This window comes from Benincasa hispida, chromosome 9, assembly GCF_027475165.1.
Source record: "Benincasa hispida cultivar pf3 chromosome 9, pf3_genome.v1.1, whole genome shotgun sequence".
Taxonomy (NCBI): domain Eukaryota; kingdom Viridiplantae; phylum Streptophyta; class Magnoliopsida; order Cucurbitales; family Cucurbitaceae; genus Benincasa; species Benincasa hispida.
Window position 1 is genome coordinate 59,205,134 of NC_143486.1, and position 18,019 is coordinate 59,223,152.

The window sequence follows — 18,019 nt, forward strand, 5'->3', positions numbered from 1 at the left end:
GATTGTAGCCTAAAACCTACCACTTTAAGGATTCGTCTGATTAGGGAGCTGGGAACTCAACTACACAAAATGGAATTCATTCCTTCCCTGAAGTAAAGGTAAGTAGATAGATTGCTCCCTTAAGGGCTGATTCTGGGGCTTGAACAATGTGGTGCCACACACCTTCTCAAAGCCCGAGAGGTGTCCACTCATAGTAGAACTATGATGTATTATTCATTAGAGGGATCGGTGGTACTTAAGGAGTTAGATGTAACTACAGGGGCAAAACGATAAATTGGCCAAGCTGTACTTACGAGGGATCTGTGAAGAGTTATCGTACTATTGAATGGTTATATCCGATGGGCAAAGAAATATATCTATGATGAGAAGATTGCAGCTGTCGATCTTTAGTTGAGTGCCTGGCAGTTAACGGATGGTGGATCTCGTGATTAAAGAATTTAGTTAGCTATTCACGTACTATTGGAGCTTCAAGCTACAGGTTCATAAGGTCCCTTGGTAGCTCAATGGATTCAAGTTGAGAATCAGTTTTTAGGTCAGTTTGAAGTGTTCAAATTGACATGAGGGATTGTGATTATATATGATATGAATAAACTGGTTCAGTTATATGTGATATAATTGATATGATGTATGAGATACATTGGAGGAATTTGATATAAATATGATTTATATCAAGTAAAGGAGAAAAAGACTATGGTTTAAATGTTACATATGACGTGATATTAAAACTATAGGTTATAAATATAATATGATAAGTTAATTATTATATTTATTTATATTAAAACAATTATACGATAATTGTAGGCGGTTTCTTCTTTAATCGTGCGTGAAGTGGGAGGTTATGTTCAGTTTCATAACTGAAGGATAAAATGAAAAATGTTTTCATCTTGAAAATAATCGCTACATTAAGTACACTGCTAATCGTTTAGCTCACGAGAGACTACATGATAGCCTTCAAGTTTTTTGTCTAAACAATCGTGTACACGCGTCATTCTCTAAATGATCGTGTACCTTTTTACTAAATGAGCATGTGGCAAGCGAGTTTCACTAAATGATCGTGTAAACGATCAAACCTATTTTTCTAAACGATCACGTACCTACTGAGATTTACTAAACGATCAAGCACACAAAGTTTATACGATAGACAGTTTATTTTCCCACTTGCTTGGTCGTATAGTGTGATCGTAGTTTCCTCCAACCCTCTACCAAATCTGATAGAGCCCACACCTCTTGGATTCTCACTCCGAGTGGTGGTGTCCGAGAGGTTATTTGTTCATGGAGAAGTTTGTTCGTGACCACTAGACGATTAGGTTGGTATTTTAAGCAACAACGAGAGGTAGTTGTTCCAAGTTCTTCACAAGAGTGAGAGATCTATGGAAGAAGAGTTCTTCAAAGGTAAGTCTCTCGCTCCTTTTGTATTTAATTTCTAAAGCATGTCGTAATTTTGTTAAAGATGCATAACTAGTTTGTATGTTTGTGAATGCTTGTAATTCTGTCACAATGAATTTGAATCGATTGTGCTTCCGCTCATGGGTTCTCTTCGATAAGAGTTCCTTCAATTGGTATCAGAGCCAGGTTCTGATATTCAAAATCCATTGATGTATAGAATAGCATTTATACTCTTGGTGGGTAAAGCATATCTGCATTCTATTTAAGTGTTAAATAAGTTTGTGGATGTGGATTAATGGAGTTTTTTGGGATGATTGCCTCTGGTTGTTGAATTCTTTTACGTTTAAAGTTAATTGTAAGGGCCCCTGTGTTTTTGGGCATATTAACTTGCTATTGAGTCTGTAATTCAAAGTGTTTGAATCAGTGTGAGTCGCTCATGATGAAGCTTCATGGAATGAAGATACACATTACTTTGAAGAGGAAAAAGACCAAGTGTTGGTCAGAACATATAAACGATGGGGTAAGCGATCGTTGTGTATGGGATACTCAGCAACAAGGTAAACGCACGCACACTAAACGATCGTGTAGCTCAGCAAGCTTCATTGCTTAATCACTGACTACACGATCGCGTAGTAGAAGTTACTTAGCGCTTGTTCTATGATCGTCTAGACGATCGTGCTTCACAGCAACGTAGTCGTCTATACGATCGTTTAGACTTGTGTTGTTTTAAATTAGTGCGCTAAACGATTAAGTGGCCTCATGCTTCATTGCATTGTAAATGGTACTCGATCGTAGCTAAGCGATCGTGGTTACTTATCCAATTTACTAAACGATCAGGGAAGACTTCCCCCGGGCGGTTCAAGACCCGGTTCGCTTGTGAATCGGTTTACTCGATAGTTTTATGTAATAGATAGAATTTATTTTCAGATTTTTAGGCTAATCATCTCGGTCCATTAATTTTGTGAATGTACATGAGATGTATGTTTTATTATATGTCATATAGTATGCCATATAGTTGAAATCCCACATTAGGTTATGCATTAGTCATGCATCATCTCTATATTGTAAGAGTTATGAAATAGTAGTTTGCATGATTAAATTACTTCAAGAGCATGCTCATGCATCATGTAATAAAAGAGTTATATTTATGCATGCATTAAGCATATTCATGCATCATCTTTATATTATAAGTGTTATAGTATAAGGGTGTATGGAAGCATGTATGCTTAGTTCATTACAAAGTATATAAGCGTTATATATAGTAATGAATGGACATTGCATGAAGCATGACACATAGGTTAAATTCATAAGAGTTATAAATACCTAGTTATGCATAGCAATATGAATGGTTTTGGTTGTTTCTTTTATAAGAGTTACAAGGGAAATTAGAACTAAAATAAATAAGAAAGACGTGCATGCGAACTTAGGCTTGAATCATGTTTTGTAAAAGAGTTTTAAAACTTGATGGAGATAGACCTAAGATTACAATTCTAATGAGATTAACAACCTAAGGTTTAATCTTTTAATCAATTTAATAGATTAATTAAATTGACTAATAAAAGATTAAATATATAGTAAATCTATCTATAAGGGGCCTTTTGTATGAGGCGGGTTCTGTCTAGGTTGGGGTACTTAAGCTGATGGAAACGAAATATCCCTACTTGGAAATGTGAATTAGATAGATTTGATGTATGCATGCAAATTTGAGGATAGTCCATTAAAGAGTTTAATGAGACTTGACTTGAACTTATTTAATATCAAAGACAAGAGTTGTTTCTGAGCAAATTAAACACACTTACATAAAATCAGTAGCCGGATGATCTAAGTTAATGAACCTCTAAGTAGAACATTCAATGGGAGGTACTTGGGGTAAATGATACTTCATTTAAACCTCTCAACGTTTCTCCCTTTATGTTCACACCGTGAGATCTATCCTCGGCCTCGAGGCACCCTGGGAATGTCCTCCTAAAGGATGGTGTATGGGTAGGTCAATATCAAGGTGAATGGAGAGAATGTTCATAGTAAGTGGGAGCGGGATGTGTGACAACATATCCCACATTCTCTCTCATTAGGTTGGATAACGTTTCTGGTGCATCGCCTCAAGGCACCCTGGGAGTGTCCCCTTATAGGATGGCAGTTTTGCACAACTCTTTATCTGATCTCCTATATAGGATAAGGTCACTTTAGTCTCTTATCCTAATCTAGTTTTTTCCTATGGTGGGCACATTAGGGCGGGACTCTAGGGCCGTAAATGAAGGGTTACACTTACACGGAATTGTTAAAGGTTAACAATTCTAGACTGAAAAATGGTGACTGTTAAGGTCAGTTACAAGACTTTTTTCTGCCTAATTGTTGAGAATGTCTCATCCCAGTGAAGGGCATTTAATCACCCCACTATTGACTTTTGTCCTGCCTCACTAGGGTATCATTGCGAAATATATGTCTTTTCACTTAGGGTACATGGAAACTATTTTACTAAAACTAAAATTGGTGTTAAAAGTGGTATTGTATAGACTCATTAAGTTTGTTCTTTTCTCAGCAACATTAGAATGGCTACAGCCACATTAGCTCTATTAAGCGCCTATAAGTTGACTGGCGAGAAGTACGCTAGTTGGAAATACACAATCACTACAATTTTAATCATCGATGTCCTGAGGTTCGTCCTTACGGAGGAGTGTCCTCCTATTCCACCTCAGAACACCACTCGAAATGTTCGAGAGGCTTATGAGAGATGGACACGAGTGAATGAAAAGGCCCGAACTTACATCTTAGCCAGTCTAAATGATGTTTTGGCCAAGAAGCATGAGCCTATGGTCTCGGCGCGTGAGATCATAGAGTCCCTGTGGGGAATATTCGGACAACCATCTGGACAGCTCAAGCATGAAGCTCTTAAATGCATCTTCAACTCCAAAATGGAGGAAGGCACATTTTTTTCGTGAACATGTTCTAAACATGATGGTCCACTTCAATGTGGCGGAGATGAATTAGTCACGCATCGATGGGAGTAGTCGGGTTAGCATAATTCTACACTCGTTGCCAGATAGATTCCTGCACTTTGTCAATAATGCTATACTGAACAAAGTAGACATACCCTTACAACTCTCCTTAATGAGTTGCAGACATTCCAATCCTTATTGAAAGTAAGGAGAAGAAGGTAGGAGAGGCAAATGTTGCTTCATCTTTAAAGAAGTTCCATCGAGGTTCGACCTCAAGGACTAAGTCTACACCTTCTACTTCTAACACTTCTAAGTGAAAGAAAAATAAGGGTGGTAAGGGGAAGGAGAAGGAACCTGCTAACCCACAGCCTGTCGCTCAGCGGGGAAGGTGATAACTTGTAGAAATACAAGTTATTACAGCTCAAATTATTAAAACAATGAGAGAAAGGGTTAGTAAATAAGCAATATTACGATTGAACGAGCCAAACTAAAAGCAAAATCGTGATTGCTAACTCTCATCGCATAAAAGCAGTTAAACTGAGTTAATCTTGTATTTCTGTGTAGGAATAAGGCAATAGCGCAATCTCCTGAGTTGGCAATCCAATGGAACAAAGTGATAGCACGATCTCCTGAGTTGGTGATCCAATGGTACTTCAAAGACAATCGCGTGATAACCTTACATAAAGGCAGTAGCCTAATGTGATAAAACGTGATGGGACGTAAAGCCGATAATGGTCAAATCAGAAATTCAGTTGGCGACCGTTAAAGACCATACCGTTGCAAATTCATTGAATCTCTAGTGACCATCAGACGACACAACAGGGTATGGAAATTAATGCCGCACATCCATGCAATTATTAGTGAGATGAAGAACTGTTTTGTCTAGAAGTCTATAAATACCATTCAATGCTACCAAACCAAAGGACAGGATTTCTGAAAGGAATTCTTAAGGGGAATTAATTTTCGGAGAGGTCGAGAGACTGCCGAAACAACACAGAGGAGAGACACCAACCCACAACTAACTCTTATGAGAGCAAGAGTTACAAATTAGAAAAGAATTAGAGTGCTAAAAGCCGTGTAAACGCCAGAGGAAGCAAGACACTGCTTACCTGGCTTACCACTTACATCATCTATTATTTTGTACATGAACATTTTATTTGCAAGAATAAAAAAGACATTTCAATCTATGTTCATTCTTTTTACGCCATACATGAGTAGCTAAATTAGTGAAAGGGTTGAGAAGTACTTAGCTAGCATGACTTAAGTTATGCACTTCATGAGATCATCTTGTCTTATGTATGCTTCATTCATCACTTTGAGTACTTTAGAGAGTAGTCTAAAGACATAGAATCTAGGCTTGAAACAATCGGATTAAATCTCATAAGTAAGAGTAGAGGAGACTTAGAAATAAGTTCTATTTGTTGCATTCCCTACACATCATGCATCCTAGACATAGGAAATGTGTCTATATGCATTGAGAAAGGAAGTGCTTAATATTTGTGTATAGCATGATCGCATGACTTATAGAATATCTTAAGAAATATTAGCAAAACCTCTTCTCAACCCTTTATCAATATTTGTTACCTCTCTTCTATCGCTTTGCATTTAATTCCATCACCTTAAGAAACTAAAGTCAATCACCATCCAACTTCTTAAACTTCAAAATAGCAATAAGATCAGAGATAGAGTCTTCTGAGTAATTCCTGCGTTCGACCCTGGACTTACCAGGACTCTAAGAAGGATTATACTTGGGCTTTGTTAGGAAAACTTGCATGATCATCGCATCCACACACCCTTTCATCGCATGATAAATCAACGTATCAAGTTTTTGGTATCGTTGCCGGGGATTACAGTATAGATTGTGCTAACATCAAACCTCTTTGATCTTTGTAGCTTTTAACCTTTGGAGTATTTCCATTCCACCTGTGAAGGAAGAAGCAAGCGTCCTATGAGTAAAGGAAATACTCCTGAGCTCGAGTACGACCTAGAGATTGAAAAAACTTTTCGCAGAAGGCAGATAAATAGACGCAGATGGCAAGGAAGAGTTCGTAGGATTGCTGAACAACATGAAGAATGAGTAGCAAATGAAAACAACATGATGGAAAATCCCATCATACTGACAAATGATCGCAATAGACCCATCCGAGACTATGCGTCACCAAATCTGTATGATTTCTCCCCAAGAATCATGAAACCAGCATTGGATGGATCAAGGTTTGAGATGAAGCCAGTAATGTTACAAATGATACAAACAACGGGACAGTTCTGAGGACGGCCTGGTGAAGATCCGCACGCCCATCTATGAAGCTTCATTGAAATCTGCAACTCATTTGTGTTCCCTAATATTTCCCCAGAAGAGGTTCGACTCATGTTATTTCCATTTTCACTATGTGATAAAGCAAGAAAATTGGTATATTCTCTCAAACCAAGAGAGATAACGTCAAAGGAACAAGTTTTGGAGAAATTTATGAAAAAGTATTTCCCTCTAATAGAAAAAACCAAAATGAGGAGATTTATCACCAATTTTGAACAAAAAGAAGATGAATCGCTCAGTGACGCACGGGCGAGATTCAAGAGGCTAGTATGTGACTGCCCACACAATGGATTACCTGATTGCCTCCAAATGGAGATTAAACCTTGGATTACACAATGGATTCAAGAGGCTAGTATGTGACTGCCCACACAAGTGTTGTGACTTGTCACAGATGGTCTGATCCTGATCATTCGTGTTGGAGACATGCGAGCAGGGGCGTCCTAAACAAAGAGTTTGTATAAGATTTGACCATGAAGTGCTAACGTCTCGTTATATAACACTGTTCATGACAGAGATTTCACTTCACTAGGATGACCATAGGTAACATGACCTCAATCCTGGGTGAGTTGAGTTGGGAACTCATCTATATAAGATAGAATTCACTCCTTCCCCGAGGCAGGGGTAAGTAGATAGATAGCTTCCTTAAGGGCTGATTTTGAAGCTTGAACGATGTGGCGCTACACACCTTCTCTTGGCCCGAGAGGTGTTCACACATAGTTGGACTATGTTGTATTGTTCATTAAAGGAATCAGTGGTACTTAAGGAGTGAAATGTAACTACAGGGGCAAAATGGTAATTTGGCCCAGTTGTACTTACAAACATCAGTGAAGGGTCATCGTACTCATGATTGGTTATATCCGATGGACACGAAAATATATTTGTGGTAAGAAGAGTTTAGCTGTTAGTTTTTAGTGGAATGTCTGATAGTTAATGAATGGTGGATCTCATGGCTAAAGAGTTTAGTCAATTATTCACGTACCGTTGGAGCTTCAAGCCACGGGTTCATTAGGTCCCCTGGGTAGCTTGGATAAAGTCGAGAACTAGTATTTGGGTTAATTTGAAATGTTTAAATTGACAAGAGGAAGTTCGATTATACATGATATAATTGGACTGGTTAATTATATATGATATGATTGGCAAATGTATGAGATACATTAATTATGAATAAATTAGATATAAATATGATTTATATCAAGTAGATGATAAAATACTATAGTAGATATGTGATATCAAACTATAGGATAAAAAAAATAATATTATTATATTTATTAATTAATTAGTTGGTTAATTATAAAATAATTATGTCAAATTTCGTGTTTGGACATGGGTTAGTGGGCAACGTCGGTTATGGTAACCGATGGTAAAATGTTTTCATTTTTGAATGGTTCAATCGATAGTAAGTCATTCGCCCAAAAGATTTCGTGAAGCGTGCGTTGGTCAAAGAAAATGATCGTTCAATAGCCTATACGATAGTCTCTTCTCCGCCTAAACGATCGTCCACCTCGCGCTAAATGATCCACACTCTCACTTACACGATTGGATAGCTTCTCTAAACGATCTTATAGTGTGCCAATTTAGCTAAACGATCATATACCTTTTCATAAACGATTGTTCAGTAAATCCTACACGATCGTGTAGCTTCTCCTATGCGATAAGCACTTCTGCTATATGATAGCGTTGTTTTCTCTCCCATTTTCTTATCGCCTACACGATTCGTATTTCCTCTGTCCTCTACCAAATTCACCAAAGCCCATCCTTTGAATTTTCACTCCGAGAATACCTGGGGCTCATTAGTGGTGGTGTCATCCCCGTTGCGGTCGTGAGTTCGCGTTGATCCTGCTGCTGCAGTCGATGTTCCCGTCGAGTGTTGGTAGATCACTGGGAGGGTTTCCACTGTGGAGGAGTTATGAAGTTTGAAGATAGTCTTCAACTAGTATGGAACTCTTTCCCTTATAATTTTTTTATTCACAAAATGCCGTTAATTAGAGTTTATTTGCATAACTATATGTGTTGAATGTATAATGTTATATTTTGATCACAGTGAGATCAGAGCGATTCGAACACACTCATGGAACTCATCGATATGAGATCCTTCAGCACGAGCATGCTATAATAATAAATCGTGCAAACATATATTATAATATTTATAATATGAATGATGTATGAATAATGCATAACCTATGGTGGGATTTTACTATATGACATACATTATGATATATATAAAACAATTAAACCATACATCATATGCATAATTTAAATAAAAATTATGGACCGGGATTGGACTCCTAAAAGCATTAATTAAACTAATAAACGATTATATTAATTTAATTAACCAAAAACTACCTATTACAATAATAAATAGTTCAATCAGTTTGAAACAAGTGAACCGGGTCTTGAAATAGCTCGAACTGGACCATTCAACAACCGAACCATCCTCGAACCAAGCGAACTGGACCTAAATCATCTCTAAACTGAATTGAAATGCGTGTGAATTGGTCGTTCTTCTTCATCTCGGATCGTCGCGATGTTGTGTCCTAACGTCACGATGTTACGGAGAAAAAACTCTATTCGTCGTTTGCAACGTCGCGACGCTACTATACAGATTTGATCTCCTTTGATTCCACGTCCGATTTGAGCCCCGTTTCACCAAACATTCGCCAGGAGCAGCACGAACGACTCAATATACCAAATTTACAGACTCTATAACAATTTATGCCAAAAAAACAAAGGAGCCTTACACAACAAATTGATAAAGGAAATTTGTAAATCTAAAATCCCTAATCCTGAAACATCCAAATTGCAAATAAAGACATTCTACATTCATCAACATGAATTAAACCAGAATGCACCCACAAAAAAAACTACAATTAAATTCTGGAATTATAAAATTTGGGATTGAAACCACGCTTTGATACTAATTGAAAGAAACCAGTGACGGTTCTGCACCGGAAGTGGGGATCGATCCCAATTTTTTTTATTCACAGAATTCCAATTACAAAACAGAATAGAGAGATTATGCATCAAAGACTAAATTTTAGAGCATGCGTAGAGGGAGAAAAAGGGAAGAAGATATACATACTCTTGTAGCCACACTTCTTCATGTATTCCCTCTTGATCACGATCACGATCCTCTTCGATCTCCAATTGGAAGATAGCACCACAAACGAAACATTTTGTATTATCTAGGGTTGAGAATAGGTAGGAGTTGTTAGTTCTACCTTAGATTTGGAAGAGGGAAGAAGAGAGATTGAGAGTGAGGAGGGGAAGAATTTCTTCTTTGTAATTGTCTGCAGAGAGAACCATTCTCTTAGAAATCTCAGGAAGAAAATGAATGATCATCTAACCCACACACCATCATCTACACGTAACTTGAGAGAAATTAAGGGACAACTCCCCCCTTTAATTAAATTAAAAATAAATAATAAATCTAATTTAATATATATATATATATATATATATATAATAATAATAATAATAATAATAATTACTTTAATATTATATATACTATATGTTATATCAAATATAACACATAACCTATAGTTTTATGTTGTATCAAATACAACATAATCTATAGTTTTATATTGTATCAAATAGAACATAACCTATAGTTTTATTTTCTCTTAACAATACATGACATTTAATATAAATCACATTTATACTAAAATTAATTATATGAATCTCATCCATATAATTAATATTTGACCACATCCAAATATTTAATTCCTCTAAACTATTTATGATACTTAACATAAACCATATTTATATTAAACTTAATATATGCATCTCATTCACATAATTAGTATTTGAATCATATTCAAATTCCTCTCAAAATACTTTATACTATAATGTATCAAATACATTATATTAATTATATCACATATATAATTATATTATATATAATTAATTTGAACACTTCAAATTAATACAAAATTAATTCTCAATTAAATCCCTGTTGAGTTACAGATGGGACTTTATGGACCTATAGATTGAAGCTCCAATGGTACTTGGATAATTAACTAAACTCTTTAATAAAATTACCCAACTTCCATTAACTGTAGGTCACTCCACTAAAGACTGACAACTGCACTCTTCGCACTACAGCTATATTTTTGTGTCCATTGAATATAACCAATCAACAGTGCGATTGTTGGGGTTGATGTCCTAAATCTGTACAGTCCTATAGTTTGTAAATGTATTGAACAAACCCATTGTTTATTTAATAAAATATATTATATTTTATTCAAACTCATTGTATATTTAATAAAATATATGATATTTTATTCTTTTTTTAGTTGCATTAACCACAAACCAATAAACTAACATCCAAGGTTATCTTGTAACTTAAACATGTATGTAGAAACATACGGTGGATCATATTTAAGTAATAACCTAAATGGTATGTAGTAGATGGATAAGGTTGGATACCTTATCTTGGTGACACTGAGAGTATGGTCCACTTTGTAGGTGTTACAATTGTTGTAAAGTGCTACAAATGATCTGATCTTGATCATTCATGTATAGATATGTGAACGGGGATATTCTATACAAAGGAGTTTGTATAAGACTGGGCCACAAAATGTTTAGTCTCATTATATGACATCGATCATAATAGAGACTTACATTTCACTAGGATGACCATAGGTAACATGACCTGAATCCTGAGTGAGTTGTGAGCTCCTGCCTATGAGGGCAGTCCTTTGATTTGTATGGGTAAGAATGGCCTAATCGCTGACTCAACAAGCCTACCATTTTGGGGATTCGTCTGATTGGTGAGCTGGGAACACAGCTACACAAGAAGAAATTCACTCCTTCCCTGAGTTCGGGTTAAGTAGATAAATTTTTCCCTTAAAGACTGATTCTAGGGCTTGAACAATGTGGCACCACACGCTCTCCTGGCCCAAGAGGGGTTTAGTCATAATTTGACTATGATCTTTTGTTCATTAGAAGAATCAGTGGTACTTAAGGAGTTAGATGTAACTATAGGGGTAAAACGGTAATTTTGGCCTAGTTGTACTTACGGCAATTTGTGAAGGGTCGTCGTATTGTTGATTGGTTATATCCAATGGATACATAAATATATTTGTAGTGTGAAGAGTGTAGCTATCGATCTTTAGTGAAGTGCTCGATAGTTAACGGATGGTGAATAATTTAATTAAAGAGTTTGGTTAATTATTCATGTATCGTTGGAGCTTCAAACTACAGGTTCATGAGGTACCCTTAGTAGCTCAATAGAATTAAATGAGAATCAGTTTTTGGATTAATTTGAATTGTTCAAATTAATAGGGAGATTTAATTATATATGATATAATTAAGTTGTTTTAATTATATGTGTTAAAATTATTATAATATATTTGATACATTATGGCTTTAGTGAGAGGAAATAAATATTTGAATATGATTCAAATATTTTGAATTGGATTTATAATTGTTAAATTTAATATAAATGTGATTTATATTAAATGTCATATGAGAGAGAAAAGAAACTATAGGTTATATTGTATATGATACAATATTAAAACTATAGGTTATATGTTATATTTGATATAACATATAATTTAATATATATATATATATATATATATATATATATATCAAATGCTATTTTAATTTTAAAATGAGGGAGGGAGTTACAACTCTCTACATGGGTGGTGGTTGTATTTTTTGCTTTTGAAAGATAGGAGAGAGTCTCCCACATCTTCATCATCTTGTTGATTGAAAGACATACACTGTGAGAAATATAGAAATTCTTCTGCGAGTTTTTGGATTGTTGGTGAACAATCTCCATTCTTCCTCCCTTCTACTCAAATCTAAATTTCATCATTCCAAAATAGTCAGAGCCCACCACTCCTAGGTTCTCTACCTAAGAATATCGAGGAATTCATCGTGGTAGTGTCGCTTTTAAGTTTGAGGGATTCTTGAAGTGTTTCTGAAAGGTAGAGGTTTCTGAAACTCCTTTTGTTTATTTAAGCATGCTATAATTAATTTATGTAAATGCATAATTTGTGATTTCTTTAATGTAAAATTTACATTCAATGAAAAATGGGAATTGGGACGATCTTGCTTCCACTCAAGGTTCTCTTATTTTTTAGTTCCTTCAGCGATGACCCTTAACAAATTGCTCGTATGTACAACTGGGCCAAAATTACCATTTTGTCCCTATAGTTACATCTAATTCCTTAAATACCACTGATTCCTCTAATGAACAATAAGTCATAGTCCAATTATGACCAAGTTGTTGGGATTGGTGTCCTAATTCTCCCGGAGTCTCGTTGTTTGTAATGTTACACATTGTTTGATGAATAAAATAAATATTATTTCATTCTAGCATTTACTCATATCCAATAAACAAAGCTCATTGGTTATCTTATGTGAACTTAAGCATGTATATGTGATATACAAGTGGATCATGCCTTAAGTGATAACCTAAATAGGTCTGTAGTATAAGGATTATGGTGGGATACCTGATCCTGGTGACACTACGGATACGGCTCGCTTTGTAGAGGTTTGCAAGTGTTTTAAACTACTACAAATGGTAGATTTTGACTATTCATGTGGAGACGTGCGAGCGGGGGTGTCCTATACAAAGAGTTTGTATAAGACCGAACCATGAGATGATTAGACTCTATATATAACGCCGTTGATACTAGAGACTTACATCTCACCTAAATGACCATAGGTGACACGACCTCAATCCTGAGTGTTTTGGAAACTCCTGCCTTTGAGGGCTGTCCTTTGATTAGTATGGGTGAGAGTGGCCAGATTGTCAACTCAACATGCCTACCTTTTTGGGGACTTGTCTGATCTAGGAGATGGGAACTCAATCCACAAGATGGAATTCACTCATTTCCCAAAGCAGGGATAAATAGAGAGATTGCTCCCTTAAGGGCTGATTCCAGGGCTTGAACATAGTGGCCACAGCTTCTTTTTGGAAGAGAGGACTCAGTCATAGTAGGACTATGACTTATATTCATTAGAGGGATCAGTGGTGCTTAAGGAGTTAGATGTAACTACAGGGGCATAACGGTTATTGGCCTAGCTGTACTTACGAGCGATCTGTGAAGAGTTGTCGCACTTCTAATTGGTTAAGATGAACATATAATATATCTGTGGTAAAGAGAGTTCAGCTGTCGGTCTTTAGTGGAGTGTCTGGCAGTTAACGATGGTGGATCCCGTAACTAAAAAGTTTAGTCAGTTATTCACGTACCATTGGAGCTTCGAGCTACAAGTCCATAAGATCCCCTTGGTAGCTCAATGGATTCAGTTGAGGATCAGTTCTTGGTGTTGATTTGAAATGTTCAAATTGACAAGAGGTAATTCGATTATATATGATATGATCGGTATGATGTATGAGATACATCTAGTAGAGAATTAATGCAAATGAGATTTATATTAAGTGCCATGGAATAGAAAAAGAGCTATGGTTTATATGTTTAATGAGATGAAATATTAAAACTATAGGTTATAAATATAGTATGATAAGTTGATTATCATTTATATTTATAATAATATTAATTATTGGATAATTAAATCATTTTCTCTAATAACCATTTGAGTGGGAGGTTATTGGTGGTTTCATGGTAACCATGAGATAAAAGGAAAATTGTTTCCCTAATTTTAGTAATGTTGAAAAAATTGATTTTGAGATTTTTCTCTCAGAAAATTAAAATCACGGAAGTTGTCAAGTAAATATGATTTACTAAGCGACAGCTTGACTAAGGTAAACGATTGTGTAGTGTTTGTAGGCGACAGACACACAGCTAAGCGATGAGCTAAACGATCGCTTAGTTTTTGCTAGACGATCGTTTAGCTTTTGCTAAACGATTGGGCATCGACCTATATGATAGGTTTTAGCCATCTCCCACTTGTTCAATCGTTTACACGATTGTTGTATCCTCCGTCTTCTACCTCAAAGCAAGTCCACACAGAGTCCACCCTCTGAATTCTCACACCGAGAATACCAAGGTAGCCTTCTTGGTGGTGTCATACTCAACTCGACGCTGTCGAGGTTTTATGGAGGTCGTTCGTGTTGTTGGGGTGTTCGTGATCGAGGCGATCGTTGAGTTCGAGTGCGCAGTGTTCGTGCAGTGGAGCGGTTGTGTTGGACGAGCATTCGAGGTTGTTATGTTCGAACAATCGTGATTAAGGAGCATTGGCGATGAGTCTACCAATGTGCGTAGAGTTTCTCCTTGATTCTTTGTATTATCATGTGTAATTTCTGTATTGAATGTATAACTATATGTTTTGTTTATGAATGTAATTTGTAGTGTTCATACATGATTGTAATTTGGAATGATTTTTTCTGCTGCTCATGGAAATCCTCATGATTGATTTCCTTCATAAGTCCCTTTCGGGCCAGGAGAGGATGTGGCCACATTGTTCGAGCCCTAGAATCAACCCTTAAAGGAGCAATTTATCTACTTACTCCGTCATCAGGGAAGGAGTGAATTCCGTCTTGTGTAGCTGTGTTTTCAACTCCCCAATCAAACGAATCCCCAAAGTGGTAGGCTTATTGAGTTGGCAATCTAGCCACCCCCACCCATACAAATTCAAAGACCCCCTTTATGAGCAGGAATTCACAACTCACTTAGGATTTAGGTCATGTCACCAATAGCCATCCTGGTGAAATATAAGTCTCTACTATTAACAGTGTTATATAATGAGACTAACTATTTCATGGTCCGATCTTATACAAACTCTTTGTATAGGATACCCCTGCTCACATGTTTGCACATGAATGATCAGGATCAGATCATTTGTAGCACTTTACAACACTTGTAACATTTACAAAGCTGGTCGTATTCGTAGTGTCACCAGGATAAGGTACCTAGTCTTATCCATCTACTACAGATCGTTTAGGTTATTATTTAAACAAGTATAAACAAGATCCACCTGTATGTATCTACATACTAGTTTAAATTACATAAAATAACCTAGGATCTTAGTTTATTGGATTGAGTGTATGCTTATAAAATAACAATTATTTTATTAATAACAATTTGTTAATACAAAGTTTACAAACTACGAGAATACAAGAGATTTAGAACACCAATCCCAATATCTTCTTCTTCCATTGTCATTCCCTCAATCTAAAAAAAACATCAAACATCCATTATATAATTTTTTTTTTTAAAAAAAAAAAAACAGTGTACAAAGATTTTTATATGAGAAATTGAAATTCATCAAATGGAGGGCTTAAATTTGGTGGAAATGGTTAAATTTTATGCTTGTTTGGAGTGGATTTGGAAAAGTTTGTTTATACTATTCATTGGGTTGTGGTGGAGGGTCATTTTGAATGGATTTTTTTTTTACCACATGACTAGTTTTTTGGCGACTTGCCGAAAGAGCCTAATATTGCAATGCCAATTTATCATCTAGATTTTATGATCCAAGGGACAAAATGTGAACATCATTCATGCTTATGTAGCTTGTAAATTTTTAACGAACATGGTTAGATTTGGTGGGATTGTTAGGAAGTCTTCGGGGCATATTATGGCATCCACGAGTGGTTATTGTGAGACAATTTTGAATGTATTGGGTGTTAAAGCTCTTATGGTTTATGAAGTCCTTCGTCTGGCAGAAAGAATGTATCTAACCTAGTTATTGGTCTTATCTAACTCGTTAATTGTTATTCAAATTGAAAAATAATATGGAAGTACATATCGCTTGTCAAACGATATTATGAATAATGTTACAACATTCCACAGAACATTCAACAAATATAAAAATAAACAAAGTGGACACCGATGATTGGTGATCTAATTTGGTGAAAACACACCTACGTCCAGGGGATAGTATGCTTAGGAAAGTAACTTTACTAATATAGAAGATAAGTAACTATAACATAATACTTATTTGTAACGACAATACAATTACAGTGACCTCTATAAAGCTCAACCACTCAACCGTTCACTTAGGCTCCCATAGATGTGAGATTCTCTCTCTCAGATACTTAGGTTCTCCTTAAGTGGTGATATCAGTGAATATCGTCTTTGGCTCCCCCTAAGATTCCCTCTTAACTAGAATTAAGCTCCCTTTAAGTCGTGAGACTCCTTCTCACATGCACTTTATCTTTCCCTTTCAAGCAAAGACCATTTCACTTGTTTAGCTTGGGCTCCCCTTGAGTTTGAGAATCCCTTCTCAAGAAGTCTATTGATGATGCACACAGATGACTTGGAGTATGTCTTCAGCCTTATAGCTACACAGTCTTCAACACCTTTAAAGGTTGATAAACCACGCTCTTGTGACAGAAAAACTTCATAATACAACGACACTACAAATTCTTTCGTGAAAACGGCCAACCCTAATCCAAGGACTAAGAGTCTTTAAATCAGCACAACAGATATATAAAAAGTGTAACCCTAACTTCCAAAAATTCGCGCAAGGAGAAGGAAAATATTTGCAACAATATTTCAGACAAGATTTTTCACATAAAAAAGGTATTTTGTAGAAACAACATTTTTAGATAACATCCTTTAGTCAGATAATTTAAATGTAGAGACAACTCAAACAACACATGTCCAACCTTAAACAATCATTGCCAACACAATATTTGTAACACAGATGCTTAGGTTCAACTCCTCAGGTGGAGGTGGCTAATTACATGGCTGATATAAAGCAACTTATTGATTCTCTCTCTTTAGCACGTGTCGATAATTCAAAACATAACGGCACATTATTTGGTGCACGAAGGTTTTCATGGAAGGAATTTGATATGGCTAAATTGCCTTCCTTCACACTTGGAGTTTTCTATATTCCCGTGATTTTTCTTTTCTTGTTGCCCATAAGACTTGTTAGTTTAGTTTCTTCTATCTTAAAAAAATAATAACTAAAAAAACTCCCGGAGGAAAAAATGACGAGAGAAGAAGCATTTTAAATAACTGTTTTAAAGTATTTTTTTTAATTAAATTATAAATTTTGGTCCCTATGGTAAGTTAGAATTTAGTTGTTTATAATTAGAATTTAATTAGTATGGTTGGGTAAAAATGTCATAAATAGTCCATATGATAAGGACTATTAAGATGATTTTATCGAGTCATACGAACTATTTATGATGATTTATCAAACCACAAGGACTATATTTTAACTTTTAAAACTATAGGATTAAATTATAATTCTCTTCAAATCATGGGACCAAATTTGTAATTTAACCAACGTTTTTTAAGTATAGTATTAATAAAACAATTGTTTAAATACTACTTTTGTCTCTATACTTTTCACATGATTCATTTTGGTTCTTATATGTTCATTTTGGTCCCTATACGTTGAATTTTGGTTCATATTGGTCCTTGTACTTTTAAAAGAGTTTTTATGATCCTTATTTTAAATAGGGTTGACAAAAATTCCCACGGGTTCGAGACAGGAAAACTCCGTTTTGATCATGGAT

The 18,019-nt window shown here is 35.7% G+C and overlaps 1 non-coding gene across 1 annotated transcript; it reads right to left on the reverse strand.

Moving 5' to 3' along the window:
- Nucleotides 1–6,822: 6,822 nt before the first annotated feature.
- Nucleotides 6,823–6,929, reverse strand: LOC120087419 (small nucleolar RNA R71). Its single transcript, XR_005484559.1, has one exon. It is a non-coding gene; the product is annotated as a small nucleolar RNA R71 (small nucleolar RNA).
- Nucleotides 6,930–18,019: the final 11,090 nt, after the last annotated feature.